Source organism: Bos javanicus, chromosome 2 (genome assembly GCF_032452875.1).
Source record: "Bos javanicus breed banteng chromosome 2, ARS-OSU_banteng_1.0, whole genome shotgun sequence".
Lineage (NCBI taxonomy): Eukaryota > Metazoa > Chordata > Mammalia > Artiodactyla > Bovidae > Bos > Bos javanicus.
Window position 1 is genome coordinate 135,141,301 of NC_083869.1, and position 16,196 is coordinate 135,157,496.

Here is a 16,196-nt window from a genome sequence, read left to right on the forward strand (position 1 = left end):
TATATCATAAGATATTTTTGATGGAGACAGCCTAGTGTAGTGGTAGTCAGGAGTTCAAACTTCAAACCCTGTTTAAAGGAATGACAAATATCAAAGGGAGAAAAGTAGAATGAATTCTGTGGTGTTAGACTGGAACTGGAGATTTTGGTGTGAGTTCAGAGCTCTGTCCCCTGAAAGAGCCTAGGAGCAGGGATACCCAGTCCCAGTGAACACACTTTGCAGCCAGGTCATGGATTCCAAATAGCACTCTCTGCTGAAAGAGACCAAAGCTCCTTGGAGAGATGACTGATTCCGGGGGAAGAACAAGCTGTGCCTGAAACATATTGTTGGGCCAGAAATTAATAAATTGCTCAACAAGTGGTGGAAACACAGCAGAAGGACACAGAAACCAACTCAAAAGAGGCTTCCGCCAGCCAAGCTCCACGCAGTCAGTTCACTCCAGTCGCGCAGTCGTGTCCGAATCTGCGACCCCATGAATCGCAGCACACCAGGCCTCCTTGTCCATCACCAACTCCCAGAGTTCACTCAAACCCATGTCCATGGAGTCAGTGATGCCATCCAACCATCTCATCCTCTGTCGTCCCCGTCTCCTCCTGCCCTCAATCTTTCCCAGCATCAGGGTCTTTTCCAATGAGTCAGCTCTTCGCATCAGGTGGCCAAAGTATTGGAGCTTCAGCTTTAGCATCGGTCCTTCCAATGAATACTCAGGACTGATCTCCTTTAGGATGGACTGGTTGGATCTCCTTGCAGTCCAAGGGACTCTCAAGAGTCTTCTCCAAAACCACAGTTCAAAAGCATCAATACTTCAGTGCTCAGCTTTCTTCACAGTCCAACTCTCACATCCATACATGACCACTGGAAAAACCATAGCTTTGACTAGATGGACCTCCACTAGCCAAACCAAGGAGCAAGTTAAGCATCAAAATAAGTAATGATTGTAAGGATTCATATTCTACTAAATACAATAGGAAACCAAGAGTCCACACTGATGTAATAAGTAAATGAATAAATTGAAAGCTGGGAATGCTATTTGCATACTCAGAGTACTTTCCCATGAAATACTTATTAACTGCAAAAAGGGAAAGAACAACTTTACTGTAGAGAAACCTGGCAGACACCTCCTCACCCAGCGGTCTGATTGGGTTAACGTGACCAGTCTGGGGACATTTGGACGTCATGAGGCTCCTGATGTGATTCAGTGAAAAAGACACACCATCACTTCATGATATTCCTGCCACACGTTTACAACTCACATGAAAATTTACAACTGAGCCTCTGAAGAGGCCGGATTCGCTGCAGCAGGACACATGCACGTCCACGTGCCGGGACAGCCCACTCCTTCCCGGAGCACCTGATTGGACCAAAGGGTCAGCAGCTGGCCAAAACCGGCCAATCAGCTCACTTCACCCAGGGATTTCCAACTGGAGAGCTGAGAGCCCGAGTCAGTCAAATGACCACGGGGCGCTGAGCCTGAAAGACAGCCGAGCCAGGGCCGGCATTCACGCTGCAACAAACCGCAGCCAAGTTCAAGCTGAGGTTCTGGGAGGCCAGAAACGCCATAGAAAAGCCAAAAAAAAAAAAAGCAAAGTTGGAGGAAAAGACAGAGAGACAGAGATCATCTAGCCCTAGCAAAAATAGTAGCAACAGTAATAGCAAACTTCCACAACACTCTCTACTGGTCTCTGTTTAATCGGTTAACGTGTGTTAACTCATTTCATCCTCACAGCAACCCTATAAAGCGGGTACTTTTATGCCTGGTTTACAGATGAGGAAACTGAGGCACATTGACATCCTGTCCTAGCCTTGAATGTCCATCCGAGTGACTGTTGGGTCATCACAGAGACCCCCCGCACACACTTCACTTGCACTTACCTGAGTGGGCTTTTAGTCCGATCATAAGAGGAGGCTGGTGCCCACTGCCTGTGGTCACTGTCTTGCTGCAGGATAAGCGGGGATTCTGGGGCCATTCGCGTGTCTAAACATCCTGCTCTAGCCTTTCTTCATTCCCCAAAAGGGAAAAGACAAAGGGGGAAGTGCCAGCCTGGGCCATCAGAGGCACCTAAAAACACATAAAGACCCTCCGCCCATCAGTCCAGACCCCACAGACCCCGTGTGCCCGCGGCTCTAAGCTGGGCAGCCAGCGGCATCCACTCGCCGTGGTGTCTGCAGCCTCTGCAGGGGAGGAGTAGGCAGAGCGCTCGGGGCTGTCTGCTGAGCCAAGAAGAGGCTGGGTTTCTCTGCTTGGTCCCTGGCCAAGGAGTCGGAAAGGACAGAGAGACAAGGTCTTTGCTCCTGGCATCAGGTTACTGCCCCTGCCCGGGGCTCGGGGGCCAGGCGAGCCTCCCAGGCAGGGAGAGTTGCCGGTCAGCTGACAGCAGACAGAGCCCAAGGCCTATTCTAGAAGCCACCATAAGCATGAAGAGGCTGTGACACCGGCCGCTGACGGAGGGAGCAGAGAGGGAACCCCGCAGACCTGTGAGCCTCCAGCCTTGCCAAGCAGACCGGGCTGCGGACTCGGGGCCAGACAGCAGGTCTCCAGGAGAGACAGTCCAGGCCTGGGCAAAGGGATGCGCAGCAGCTGGCAGCCTGAGGCCGCGGTGACACTCCGGGGAGGCCTCAGCCCGTGCCAGCAGGAGGGCCTGACCATGGCTGTGGCCTGGCACCGGCCCCAGGGCCTTCAGCATCCCCCAGTCTCAACGCCCAGGGCTGGGAGGTTCCATACGCTCCCTGGTCTCCCAGATGAAAGACGCTTTCTAAGAGTCATAAAACTGTCCCCACTCGGAACAATGGGCCCTTATCCCGCTGTGTCCTTCACATAAACTCCCATTAGCAACGCAACAGAAGCTGCAGGCAGGAGTTTCATAGACTGGATTTTTGGACCAGCCCCAGCGTTCATTAACATCTACTCCCTTGCCCTCTGTGGAGACTGCACGAATCACTCCCCTTTACAGAGAACCCACTGTGTGCTTGGCCTCCAGGGAACCCTGCAAGGAAGGTGGCTTTGTCCGGTTCTGTGAACACAGACATCGACCCAGAGAGGTTAAGTGACTCGCCCAGGGTCGCAGCGTGGCAGAGTGGGGGAGCCGGGGTTTAAATTCAAAAGCTGCTGCTTGCCCCATTCCCTGTGGGCTCGGGCTAAGATCCCCCAAGTCCAATGCGCTTCTCAGGGTTTTGCCTGGAAGCGGACATCTTCTGGGACCTCAGCGCCTTCACAGGACGGCTCTGTCACCTTCCCACCTGTCAGCAGAGACACAGCGGGCTGGGGCTCCCGACACGTCAGGGACGGACCCCAGCCCCTCCCTCGGGGGAGACCAGAGCCCCCCGTCGTGCCTCACATTCATGCTTGCAAAGCCCCTTCACCCACTCCCCGACTAATGCCGCCAGTGATAAAGCTAGCTCCCTTTACAGAGCAGGAAATCCCCCTTTACCGAACTCTGCCAGGCCCTGTGCCTTCCACATATGACCCCATTTACTCTTGCAAGAACGCACTAGAATAGCTGCTTTCAAGGTCCCCTTTTTTTCACATGAGGAGCTTAGGCACAGTAAGGTAGGCAAGCCACCCAAGGTCACACAGCAAGCGAGCGATGGCTTCTAAGTCCATCCGACTCCAGCTACCACCAAGCTACTACCCCAAGACTTCATAATGCAGGGTTTGGCAGACACTCCATCCCCACCAGCCCAGTCCCACGGTCCTAACTCACAGCTCCGGATGTCACCCCAGATCCGTGGAAGATGACAACAGCTGTCACTTCTAAATCCCTTCACCATCTCCTCTCTACCCAGCAACCCTCAAGGCTAATACTGCAGTTCTTGTCTTGCTGATGAAGAAACTGAGGCTCAGAAAGGGGAATGCTTTGTCACAGCCCCACAGAGCTGGTAAGTAGGGTGCTAGGGTTTGACCCACTTCTATGGATTCCAGGACCACTGCTTCCTATTGGCAAACCCGCTTGGTGGTTAAACCAGACCACCCAACAGAGTCGTGGTATGTGTTGGGCTGCACCCCCCAGGCTGGCAAGCCCTGTACCAGCACAGCCTCAAGACCAGAGAAAGAGCCCAGAGTCAGCGACAAACATTAATGGCTTAATAGATGGGTGATCTCAGACTCTGAAGCAGGATTCTGGAGCAGCACCCCGCTGTGTGCGGCTGACAGCAGGCAGTACCTGCTGCAGTCCAGCTTCCCAGGGACTGGGAGGGAGAGGTTCCTAGTTATTGGGGGGAACTGATGTCGGGATGGCTCACCGGTGACCCAGAAACCAGCAGAGGGTCACGCCCCTCATGCCCCTTTGCCAGGGGTGTTTCCCCTTCCTGAGCCTTGGTTTCTTTGCTCGGCTGTGGTGGAGATGTTCTGATCTGAAGATTAGAACAGCCATCAACGGGGCCGGGGAACAAGTACATGGACGTGGACAGATGAGGCTCTGTGAGTGAGGGGAGAGTCAGCCACGCGAGTAGGGGCAGGAGAAGTGGGGACGGGTCAAGCCAGGGATGCACGGAGAGCCAGACTGCAGCCATCCTGGGTGGCCTGATCATACACGTGCATTCGACTCTGCTCCCCAGTTAGGTGCCTAAGGTTTTCCTGCCACTGTTCCGGGGGCTGGGGGTACAGCGGTGAGTAAGACTGCCATCTTCAGCCCCTGTCAGCCCCGTGGGGGCCCCCGGGACCCCCTAACCATCTCTGGCTGCCCTCCCTGGGACAGCATCCACAGCACCCCCTCCCCAAGCCCTCAGCGCTGGGGTCATCCCCGCCTCTGCTGCCCTGGCTGCCCTGCCCCCTTTCAGATTCTGGGAGCTTTCCAGACAGTCTGCCCCAGCCCTGCAGAGGCAGTCTCCAGCTCCTGGTCTCATGGCTGATTTCACCCTAAGGTTCCTCACAAGCAACTCCTAACTGGACCAACCAGACAGGCAATTGCACTGGCCCAAGCTCCTGGAGAAGCCCTCAGACCCACCCCCAACCCCCGCCACCGGATGGCATGGCCAGCATTTATGGCTCCTTTGTTGAGATGACTTACTCATGGGCTGCCCCACCCTGAGAAGCTGGCGTGGGTCCTGCCCTTGCTTACCATTCCCCTGTTACCTGCTGCCGCTGCCAAGGAAAGCCAGCCTGCCTAGAACAGCTCACGGATGTGCATGGCTGCTCACGTGAGTGCCAGGCACTGTTTTCCGTGAGCTTAGTCGAGCATCGTTCTTCTCACGGTTAATGCTTACTGAGCATCTTACTCTGTGCCAGGCACTGGGCCAGCTCTTTGCGTGTGTCATCTCATCAGAGCACCACAGTAACACCAGGAGGCAGGGACTACGATCGCCCCGTGCAACAGATAGGGAAACTGATGAACAGATAAGGCCATAGCTCCCCAGGCACTGAATTCCCTACACTGTCTGTCACCCTTGCCATACCATCCTCTCCCTAAGGGCAGGATGTCTGTTTTGCAGATTTGTATCTCCAGAATGCAGTGTCCAACACAGAGACACTCAGTGAGCAGTCTTTGGATGGATGGATGGATGGGTGGACGATGGAGGGATGAATACAGTTGATGAACTAGAGGAGAACTAGAGGACAATGGCTCCTCCACTTCCAGCCGCTCACCCCCTCACTGAAGCCGGAGGAAGGTGGATGTGGTTTTTCTGCTAACTGGAAAATCCCCTAGCCAGGATTCCAGGAAAAGTGGAGAAGAATATGCTGATCTTTAGGGGAAGGGAAAAAAAATATCTTTTCGGTAATGAGTTTTGAGATAACAGCCAGGGAAGCCTGCAGTCCATGGGGTTGCAAAGAGTCGGACATGACTGAGCGACTATCTGAACTGATCAGGCACGTTCCCCCTTTCCCAGAAACCACCAATGGCCAGGAAATTCCATCTGCTCCATCCCCAAGCCCATGTCTGAATCAGGGGCCTCCACGCAGTGTGCCCTCTGCAGTAAGCTGCCCGCCCTGTGGCTCCAGGGCTGGGCCAGACCCTGGGGTCTGAGCGAAGGCGGCCCCAACCCTTGCCCTGGTGCTGTCTTCAGAATTCGGAATCCCTCTCCAGGAGCCTTGAGCTGTAGGTGGCTTGCTCTCTAGTTAACTGAGATCACACCCTGACCCACAGATCCGCATACCTTGTGAATTCTGATCAGTCTTTTGAGTCAGCCGCACTTGGGGGTGAGGTCCGTGTGCAGCGGGCTGCCCCTTCCCCGCTATTATGCAGTTTTGTAGTTTTCAGAGCAGCTTTAAGAAAGAGGAAGAGGAACACGATGGGGAAGGGGAGGGGGGATGAACTGGAAAGCAGCATTGACCGTGTGTAAAATAGACAGCTAGTGGGGAGCTGCTGTAAGTACAGGAGCTCAGCTTGGTGCTCTGTGAGGACCTAGAGTGGGGAGGGTGGGAGGGAGGGCATATATGCGTGTGTGTGGCTGATTCACTTTGTCATACAGCAGAAACGAGCACAACATCATTAACAATTATGTGGTCGTTCAGTGGCTCAGTCGTGTCAGACTCTTCGCAACTCCCTGGATTCAGCATGCCAGGCTTCTCTGTCCTCCACTATCTCCTGGAGTTTGCTCGAACTCATGTCTATTGAGTCGGTGATGCCATCCAACCATCTCAACCTCTGCCGTCCCCTTCTCCTCCTGCCTTCAGTCTTTTGCAGCATCAGGGTCTTTTCCAGTGAGTCGGCTCTTTGCGTCAAAGTATTGGAGTTTCAGCTTCAGCATCAGTCCTTCCAGTGAACACTCAGGGTCGAGCTCCTTTAGGATTGACTGGTACGATCTCCTTGCAGTCCAAGGGACTCTCAAGAGTCTTTGCCAACACTACAAGTCAAAAGCATCAATTCTTTGGTGCTCAGCCTGCTTTATGATCCAACTCTCACATCCATACGTGACTACTGGAAAAGAACGTAGCTTTGACTATACGGACCTTCACTGGCAAAGTGAGGTTTCTGCTTTTTAATACACTCTCAAGGTCTGTCATAGCTTTTCTTACCTTTCATGACCCCTTCATGGATCACAGCTTTGTCGTAGTGAAGGGGCTTGCGTAACTCAATGAAGCTATGAGCCATGCTGTGCGTGGACGGACTGGTCATAGTGAAGAGCTCTGACAAAACATGGTCTACCGGAGGTGGAAATGGCAAATCGCCCCAACGTTCTTGCCGTGAGAACACCATGAACGTTATGAAAAGGCCACAAAACAATTCTACTCCAATAACAAAAAAAAAAAAGACGAAGAGGAGACCAGAACGAGGGCCTTAGCATGCTGTCACACCTGGAGACACCTGCTCGTCTGCAGGGATGCGGCATTGAGATCCCGGAAGCGCCCTGAGGCGTCCTGACATTCTGGAGCCGCGAGGGGCCAGACGGCCGTGGTGCCAGGAACAGGTCCTCCCTTTTGGTGAGCATCTGCTATTCACGGGTCAAGTGCTCCGCCTGGGAGAACTCACCGCCCTCACGAGGTCTCAGTGAGTTCAGTGTTATCCTCGTTCTCTTCAGACGCAGCAACTGAGACGGTGCAGCTCACCCCAGGTCACACCATCAGGAGGGACGGAGCTAGGATTTGAACCCAATTTCTTACCCCAAAGGACAGACGTTTTCTACAAACAACAAGATGGGAAGAGCCTCAGGCAGCCTCTCCCCTGTGGTCAGACAAACACTGGTACCCTGGGTTTATTCCAGAAATTCAGCTGGACAGAGAGCGCGAGGGTTTCGACAGCGGGCACCCCGGTCCTCGACGGGCTTCCTAGGTGGTGCTAGTGGTAAAGAACCCGCCTGCCAATGCAGGAGACGTAGGAGATGCAGGTTCAACACCAGGGTGGGGAAGATCCCCTAGAGGAGGAAATGCCAACCCACTCCAGTACTCTTGCCTGGAGAATTCCATGGACAGAGGAGCCTGGTGGGCTACAGTCCACAGGGTCGCAAGGAGTCGGACACGACTGAGCGAAGTAGCACAGCACACGTAATTGCTTTACAATGTTGGTTTAGTCTCTGCTGTATAATAAAGTGAGTCAGCTATATGTATACATATAACCAACCTGATGTGAAGACCCTACTCATTAGAAAAGACCCTGATTCTGGGAAAGATTGAGGGCAGGAGAAGGGGGCAGCAGAGGACAAGATGGTTGGATGGCATCACCGACTCGATGGACATGAGTTTGAGCAAACTCCGGGAAATAGTGATGTACAGGGAAGCCTGGCGTGCTGCAGTCCGTGGGGTCGCAAAGACTTGGACACGACCGAGCGACTTAGTTCGCACACACGCATTTGGGTCCTCCTTGTATCAGAAGCGAATGGTCCCCATGTCCACATGTATCCTGGACCACGCGGGTCCTGGGGAGAGCTGGCAGGGAGCTCGGACAGTCCCTCAGGGCCCCCATTCAAGCAAGTGAGAGCCTTTCTGGCTGGCAGGGCCCTGTGGGATATTCCAAGCCAAACCCCTCCTTTCACCGAAGGGGAAACCGAGGCCCAGAGAAGGTAAAGGCGTTGCTCAGACGGCTGCGGGCCTGACAAGGGGAGTGGGTGCAGCGGCTGCCTCCTGGCTCCCAGCCTGGGCGCCCCCCCAACCCTGGCGGTCTCAAACAAGCCAGGGCCTTGGAACCCCTCTTATCAGATAGAACGGAGGGCTGCTTATCAGATGTAATGACGACACCACTCAGGAGGAGAAGCAGAGGACGGGAAAGGTGGGGAGGGAGGAAGTGGGCTAAAGGCAACCCGACCCCACGGTCCCCTCCCGGCTCTCTGCAGGGGCTGAGCCGGCCAGGAGGCGGGATCGGGGCTTCCTGTAGGGCAGGTCCAGACGGCTCAGGTGAGCTCCCTGCTCTCCTGTCCCCTTGGAACAAGGGCTGCCTCTGTCCCTGAGAGCAGGAAGAATGGGGGAGGGTGGTCCCCCTCATTCTGCCAAAGGGCTGACGGGAGAGGCCTGAGCAGGGATCCATCTCACTCGCCCCGCCCGCCTGCTCAGGGCCCATCCCCTAAGCGCCCGGACCCACTCCTGCGAGTCTGATCTGCTGAGACCAAAGGGCTGCCTGGGCACCCTGGGAGATCCCCCTCCCCGAGGAGCTGCCTCTCATCGTGACGGGGGGTTCGCTTCTGGGGACAAAGCCCTGCTCCCCCACCTGCCAGTCCTGTGACTTCACGTCCCTGAGCCTTGGCTCCCCTGCCGTAGGGCCGGCCCGTGTTCTGCACCCCGAGGCGGCTGTGGGAACTCAGCGTCGAGGCTGCCCCAGGCACAGTGGGGCCGGGAGCCGCAGCTTAGGTAATCACCTCTCCTCACACTCACTCTCTGCATATGTATTGGGTCAAGATTTGCTTTTTTGTTTCGTTTTTGGTTTCTTTGAGGCTGCGCCATGCAGCTTGAGGGAGCTCAGTTCCCTGAGCAGGGACTGAACCGGGGCCGGGGCAGGGAAAGCCCTGATCCTAACCACTAGGCCACCAAGGAGCTCCCTGTGTCCAGGTGTATAAGGCTTTCCCAGCCGTGACTACAATCCGCAGTCCTCAGTGATACCGCAGGAAAGAAGTGACCAGCTCCTGTCCCCAGGTAGGGGTGACCCGGGGCCCCAGGGGCTGGGTGGCTCGCCCCAGGTGCTGTACTCTTCAGAAGCAGAACACGGCCCGCACTCTTGGCTCTGGAGCTCCGCCACAGCACAGCCCGGTCCAGAGGAGCCATGTGGGCGAAGCCTGAAATCTGAAGTCGACCACGCCGGACCCTGGCCCTGGCTGCCCGGTGAAATCAGCACGCAGCTTTGGAGGATGAGAGCTTTCCACTTGCTGCTGTCGCTCTCCATGCCATTGGTCAGCTGTGCGACCCTGGGCAAGACTTCCCCTCCCTGAGCCTCAGCTTCCTCATCTGCCAAATGGGGTTTTCAGACCTGAACAAGCTATGACATGGGGCTACCTGACTCAGAGCTTAGCGTGTGGTAAGTGTCGGATAGGTGGAGATGGAGCCGCGGTGGCAGGCCCAGGAGTCAGTACTGCGGCTGCCATTATTATTATGGCCAGGCGGGGAGGACAGAAAGGAGTTACGCTGGGGACCTCTTACCCGTGTGACTGTCCCAGCTCTGAAAGGAGACACCCGGGACTCTCCTCACCTTCTAGGTGGGGGGGAAGGGAATGGGGCAGGGCTGATCGCCCCCTGAAGCCCCTAAAGTCCCAATGACTGAGGAGACCCAGCTGGGAGGGCGGGTGGCATTGATGCCCGGGAGCTCAGTGCTCAAGGGGATGGAAGGGAGGGTGGTCCCCGAATGAACCTCAGGAGACGCTGGTTCAGGGCCACAACCCAGGGAGGCAGGCTCATACAGACATCCCTGAGCACCCAGACATACCAGGATCTTCTGGAGGCAAAGCCCCCCGGGGAGGGGCTGGCTTGGGGAGGTGGACACTCTGTTGAAGTCGGGGGGAGGGTCTGACTCTCCGCCATCTCTGAGCCTTGAAGTAGGTCACCTCGCCACTCTGAGCCTCACCCCTCCCCTGAGAGGTCAGCCAGAGAGACCATAGTCATCTGAAGCTCCCAGGCCAAACCTCAGCCTCCCCATGCTTGCTCAGCGTTTCGCCCGCCCTGGGAAGCCTCCTCATTGCCCAGCCGCAGCCAGGTGATGGAGCTGAGGAGTCAGCTGGGCTCTAGAATGAGGCTTGTCTGGCTTCAAATCTCAGCTCTCTTTGTTCAAGCTGGGAAACCTTGAGTAAGTTACTTAACCTCTCTGGGCCTGTTTCCTCAGCTATGAACAGGGATGATAATAATAAGACTTACCTCACGGGGTGTTGGAAAGATTAAATGAGCTCATCCATGTAACGCACTCCCTCAGCAAAACATCTGGCAGAAAGTAAGCTCCCAGCCAGCGTGATGCCAGCCCCCAGCGGACAGTGGGCACGCAGATGAAAGGCCGCCTCCAAAGGCGGTGAGCTCTCCACCGCCGGAGATCATCAAGCAGGGGCTGAACGGCCACCTGTCAGAGACTCGGGCCAGGCCACCAGGGTGACCTTTAAAAGGCTTCCAACTGCGAGCTCATGACATCGCCCCCGTGAAACTGTGCGCAGTGCCTTGCTCCCTGCTAAGGCGGCCAGGATGGGACGAGGCGGAGAGGGCGCAGACAGAGGAGCAGGCGCTGTCCGGGGCGCGTCCGGCCCCTACGCCGCCCCCGACCGTGGTGTGGCCCGCAGTCACTGCCTCCCCTTTGACCCCAGGTTTCCCAGCAGGCAGCTGATGCCTTTGAACTAGGTCGGATCCAGCTGCAAGGGTCACACTCTGACCCCAAGAAGGGAGCTGGGGAAGGTTTCCAGTGCGCACACATGCGGGCCAGGCCTCCCCCCAACCTGACCACGAGGGTTAGGGTCACACCCACTGAGGCCCTCGGCAGAGTCCTCCTCCCTGAGTACAGCACCAGCCATTCCCAGCCCCACCGCCACCTGCCAGGGAGCAGGGTGTCCCTGAGCCCAGAGCCCAGGGGTGTCGACAGCAGCAGAGACCGAAACACACACCCACTGACCTCCAGAGCATCCTGCTCCGATTCAGCAAGGGACTGAGATGCTTACAACCCGAAAGCCTGACCTGGATTCTGTGCAGTCCAGTTCCGACCGAGGAAGAAGCGAGCGCAGGTGATGGGGCAGTCCCCGGCGGCACAGAAGGGTCTCGTCCGCCGCAGAGGCTGGCTGGGCTGGCCGGAGCCTGGGGGTCACGTCCGCTGGCTCCCCGCGCGGGGCGTGCAGTGGGTCCAGGTGGGTGAGTCACTCACCTGCCAGACCTGCCGGGCGGGCGGGCGGGAGGCGGCCCCTGGCAGCCCACAAGGAAGAGCTAGACTGAGTCAGGCCAGGCAGGGCAGGGCAGGACTGGGCAGGGCTGGGAGCACGAGGAAGCTGCCAGGATGAGAAGGGAGGCGGGGCGTGAGCAGAGCGGGGCCGCCTCTGAAAGGGGGCTCTGAGCAGAAGGGCCGGGCCCTGGCCGTTGCGTGTGTGCCCGGAAAGGGGCACAGGCCACAGACGTGTGTGGGAACGTGACTTTCAAGTCGGCGCATCTCAGGCTTGAATCCCTGCCCTCTCCAGCTGCGTGCCTTGTCTCTCGAGCCTGTTTGCCCCTTGGCCAATTGGAACAGTTGTAATAGTCCCGATATGACAGCATGCTCGTGAGAATTAGATGAAACTGTAGGAATGGAGGCTCTAGGGTCCCGGCTGCAAGGTGATGGACTAAATGGTGACGGAACACGGGACGAATTTTCCGGAAAGCAGGATGGCATGCTCAGGGCTGGCCCCGGCTGCGTACTCGCTGTCTGTGTCAGTCACTTTCCAGGTTTTAGTCAAACATCTGCTGAGCTGATGAACAACACGAGTATCTGGTCTCGAGGGAAAGGTCACCTACCCACAAGCACTCTGCCCCAACTGTGTGTTCCTGAGATTCCAGGAAGGGGGTCTCAGAGGAGATCAGCCCCTGCCCGTAACGTGTTCATGGACAGCTTGCACTTCACTCCAAACCTCACCTGGACCTTTCTCCACCTTCTGCTACAGGACACTGACAATCAAGGCTCCAGGGTATTAGATCAGGGGCCAGCCAAATCCGGCCCTTCACCTGCTTTTGTAAATAAAGTTTTATCAAAACACGGGCATGCACATTGGCTTATCAAAACACTGGGCAGGCTTTAGAGAGGGAAAGGCAAAACTGGGAGTGGTGACAGACACAGCAGGGTCTGCAAAGTTAAAAACAGTTGCTATCTGGCCTTGCAGAGAAAGTTTGCTGATTCCTGCCTTAGACGATGAAGTGGATGATAACAGAAACCCTGGGTTTTGGCTCTTAGATGTTTCATCCACTCCATGAATAATTTCCTATGAGCCTTGCAAAAGTGTCTCCCCTCTTACAGAGAGGGAAACACGCTTGTGAGATCAGTCACTTGTCCAAGGTCACGTGGGGAGCACAGTAGATGGACATTTTTTTTTAATTCACTTATTTATTTGGTGGTGCCACGTCTTAGCTGCAGCATGTGGGACCTCGTTCCCTGATCGGGGATCGAACTCAGGGGCCCCCTGCATTGGGAGCGTGGAGTCCTAGCCACTAGACCACTAGGGAAGTCCCTAGATGAACATCTTGAATCATGGGCAGACGGAAGCAGAAGCCTCTGGTGAGCACAGAGGCTTGGGGCACAAAAAGCTCAGCAAACCCAGGAAGGATCAAAAATCCTGCCCCATGGGAGAGAGTAAGCAGGCCTGGTTCACTGGATTCCCACCTGGGAGGCTGCCAACCTCTGGACCGGAGTCAGCCGGCCTGGGTTTGAGTCCAGCGGGAGCCAGCTGTAAGGCGGGAAGGGGACTAATACAGAATGGAAGCCCCCAGGACAGTGTTGGGGGCAGCGGGAAGCCTCCATGGCTAGAGCTTCCTTGTTATTGGACTTAAAGTGTGAGCAAAAGGCAAGGGCCCTCCACCGCAGACGTGCAGAAGAGGAAGGCTCTCCCTGCCGGCGGACCCGGCCGGGGCTGGGAGGGCCTGATTCTGGATCTGGGCTCTTGAGACAAGAGGCACCGTCTCCTACACGCCCCTTGCCTCCATTCCAGCACATTCCCTCAGGCTGGCCCGGGAGAGGCTGCCCCACTGGGGGGCTGTGCCCTCACCCCCGGAGCCCCACCCCAGAGGGCACGGCCTTCACCCCCCCAGCAGGGCGGCCTTGTCCCCCAGAAGTGGTGGCACCAAGGGTCACGGAAAGAGGATGGGAGAGGCCAGGGCTGCTCTGGGTGTTTTTGTCTGAAAGCCCAAGCCGCCACCCCCGACACGCCCATCTTCTGGAACTTCCTCCCCTGCTTCTCTGGCCCCCCCTCTCCCAGCCCATCTCCAAGGCCCAATGGCCGAGGAGGGGCTGAATATTAGTTAAGGAAAAGCCATGAGTCCAGAAAAAACTCAATGAATTCACCTCCACTTCTTTTTCCCAAACTGTTGGTGCCTCAAGAAGTTCGGGGAGGTCTGCTTTCTGCCATCGACACGGTAACCGGTTGCCTGAGCAACGCTGCAGGTGCGGCTGCGGGGCGGCACTTGGAAGCACCTGTTTGCCGACATGGCTGTGCTCACCCACAGCAGCTGATTTATTCGCTGATCCAGTGTTCCGAAGGCCCCCTGCCCACACCGAGCCTTTTACCCTTAGTCTGCGCTGCCATCTGTGCAGGCTCTAAACAGCCCCATGCCAAGCTTTCCACCAACTGAGGCTAAAAACAGAACCTGAGTGCCCGCTACCTGCCAGACCCTCTGCCCTGCCCCACAGTGGGGAGGGGTGGGGTCCTTCCTGTTCTTACAGCCTCACCACCTCCCTCCTCCCCCAATCAGAGCCCAGCACAGAAAGATGCTCAGAAAGGCTTGCGGGGACTACCTGGTGGTCCAGTGGCTAAGACTCTGTGCTCACAACGAGGGGGCCCAGGTTCCATCCCCAGTCAGGATCCCACATGCAAGAAGAGTGTGCAAAATGCAAGTGAAAGTGTTAGCTACTCAGTCGTGTCCAATTCTGTGCAACCCCATGGACTGTAGCCCCCCAGGCTCCTCTGTCCATGGGATTCTCCAGGCAAGAATACGGGAGTGGGTTGCCATGCCCTCTTCCAGGGGATCTTCCCGACCCAGGGATCGATCCCGGGTCTCCTGCACCGCAGGCAGATTCTTTACCGTCTGAGCCACCAGGGAAGCCCAAGACTGTGTATGCCACAACTAGAGTTCCTGAGTGCCACAGCTAAGACCCAGCACAGCCTAATAAGTAAGATAAATATTTAAAAAGGCTTGCTGCACGAATGAATCTTCGCGGCTCTAGGGTAGCGTTTCTCAGCCACGGCGAGGCGAACATGTTGGACCAGCTAACTCTTGTTTGGGGCCGTCCTGTGCTCTGCAGAACGTTTAGCAGCTCCTCTGATGCCAGCGGTGCCCACTCCCCCCAGGTGTGTCAACCAGAAGTGTATCCAGATGTCACCAGGTGCCCTCGGGGGACCAAGTGCCCGGGTGGAGCACCCTGCCCAGTAGCCATCAGTTGCATCTGACACCTGCAGAAACAGACAGGTGTCATCAGCCTCTGTATCGCTAAGAAACTGAGGTTTCACAATATCAAGAGATGTGTGCGAGTGCGTGCTCAGTCACTTCAGTCGTGTCCAACTCTTTGGGACCCCATGGGCTGTAGCCCACCAGGCTCCTCTGTCCATGGGATTCTCCAGGCAAGAATAGTGGAGCGGGTTGCCATGCCCTCCTCCAGGGGATCTTCCCAACCCAGGGATCGATCCCGGGTCTCCTGCATCTTCTGCATTGCCAGCAGATACTTTACTGCTGAGCCACCCTTCAAGAGATGTGCCCCATGTCAATTAGTCAGTGGCTCTTATTCACAAAACAGAAGTTGGAAAAGGTGCCAAGTCGCTCTATGGAGGGGCTGAAGGACGAGTGCGGACGCTGAAGTGGAGTCAGGGCAGGGTCAGGGACCACCGCCCCAGGGGGGCTGGGTGAGACTCCCTCCTCGCACACCGGCAGCCAACTGGCCTCCAAGGCAAGCAGGTCCCCAGGCCAGGTCAAGGCGGCAGTGTGACCAGTGTCCAGGGTGACTTACAGAGGCCCCCGCAAACAACAAGCCAGCTGACTCAAAGCACACGTGTATGCAGAAATCACCGCAGCATCTTTCTGAGTCTTCTGACTTTTAAGTCCCAGACAGGTTCATCAAAGTGGGAACATTTCCATCTGTGTGTGCTCTGGCCCAGTCCCCAACAGCTCCCATTTCCTTTCTCAGAACCATTCCGCGCTCCCAAGGATGGATTTCACATTGTCACCACGTAACCCCACGGCACGCACACCCAACAGTCAGTCTCTGCCTCAGAAATTTGGAACTGGATTTCTACTGGAGGCCAGAAGTGAGCACTTTTAACTCACATGCTGCAGGGCGGCCACCCTCTGCCACGCACCCAGCGACGCTGAGAAACCCAGTCCCAGACGCAGGGGGGAGCAGAGACAAGACCATGCTCTGGGTGTTATTCTCAACAGCCAAAAAGCCAAGACCACCAGACTCCACAGACGGATGGATGAATAAACACAGTGTGGCCATCCATCGAATGGCGTGATATTCAGCCTTAAAAAGGAATGAAATTCCGCCGCACTCTACAAAGTAGATGAGCTTCAGTAACGCTGTGCTAAGTGGGATAAGCAGACCCAAAGGGTCATGTTATTATGGGGCCACTTCCATGAAGGACTGGGAACAGGCAGATTCACAGAGGTAGAATGGCGGTCACCGGGGGATGGGGAGGGCGGAGAG

At 56.2% G+C, this 16,196-nt stretch overlaps 1 protein-coding gene across 3 annotated transcripts in view; it reads right to left on the minus strand.

Moving 5' to 3' along the window:
* ARHGEF10L (Rho guanine nucleotide exchange factor 10 like) overlaps nt 1–11,648 on the minus strand; it is a 169,982-nt gene extending 158,334 nt beyond the window's left edge. The window contains exon 1 of one of the 3 annotated variants that reach the window (XM_061395356.1): nt 11,504–11,648. The gene's annotated coding sequence lies outside the window, so the exon portion shown is untranslated. Of the gene's footprint in view, nt 1–1,872; nt 2,171–11,503 lie in introns of those variants that run through there. The other 2 variants (XM_061395293.1, XM_061395362.1) reach the window with 2 other exon arrangements.
* Between the last annotated feature and the right edge of the window lie 4,548 nt (nt 11,649–16,196).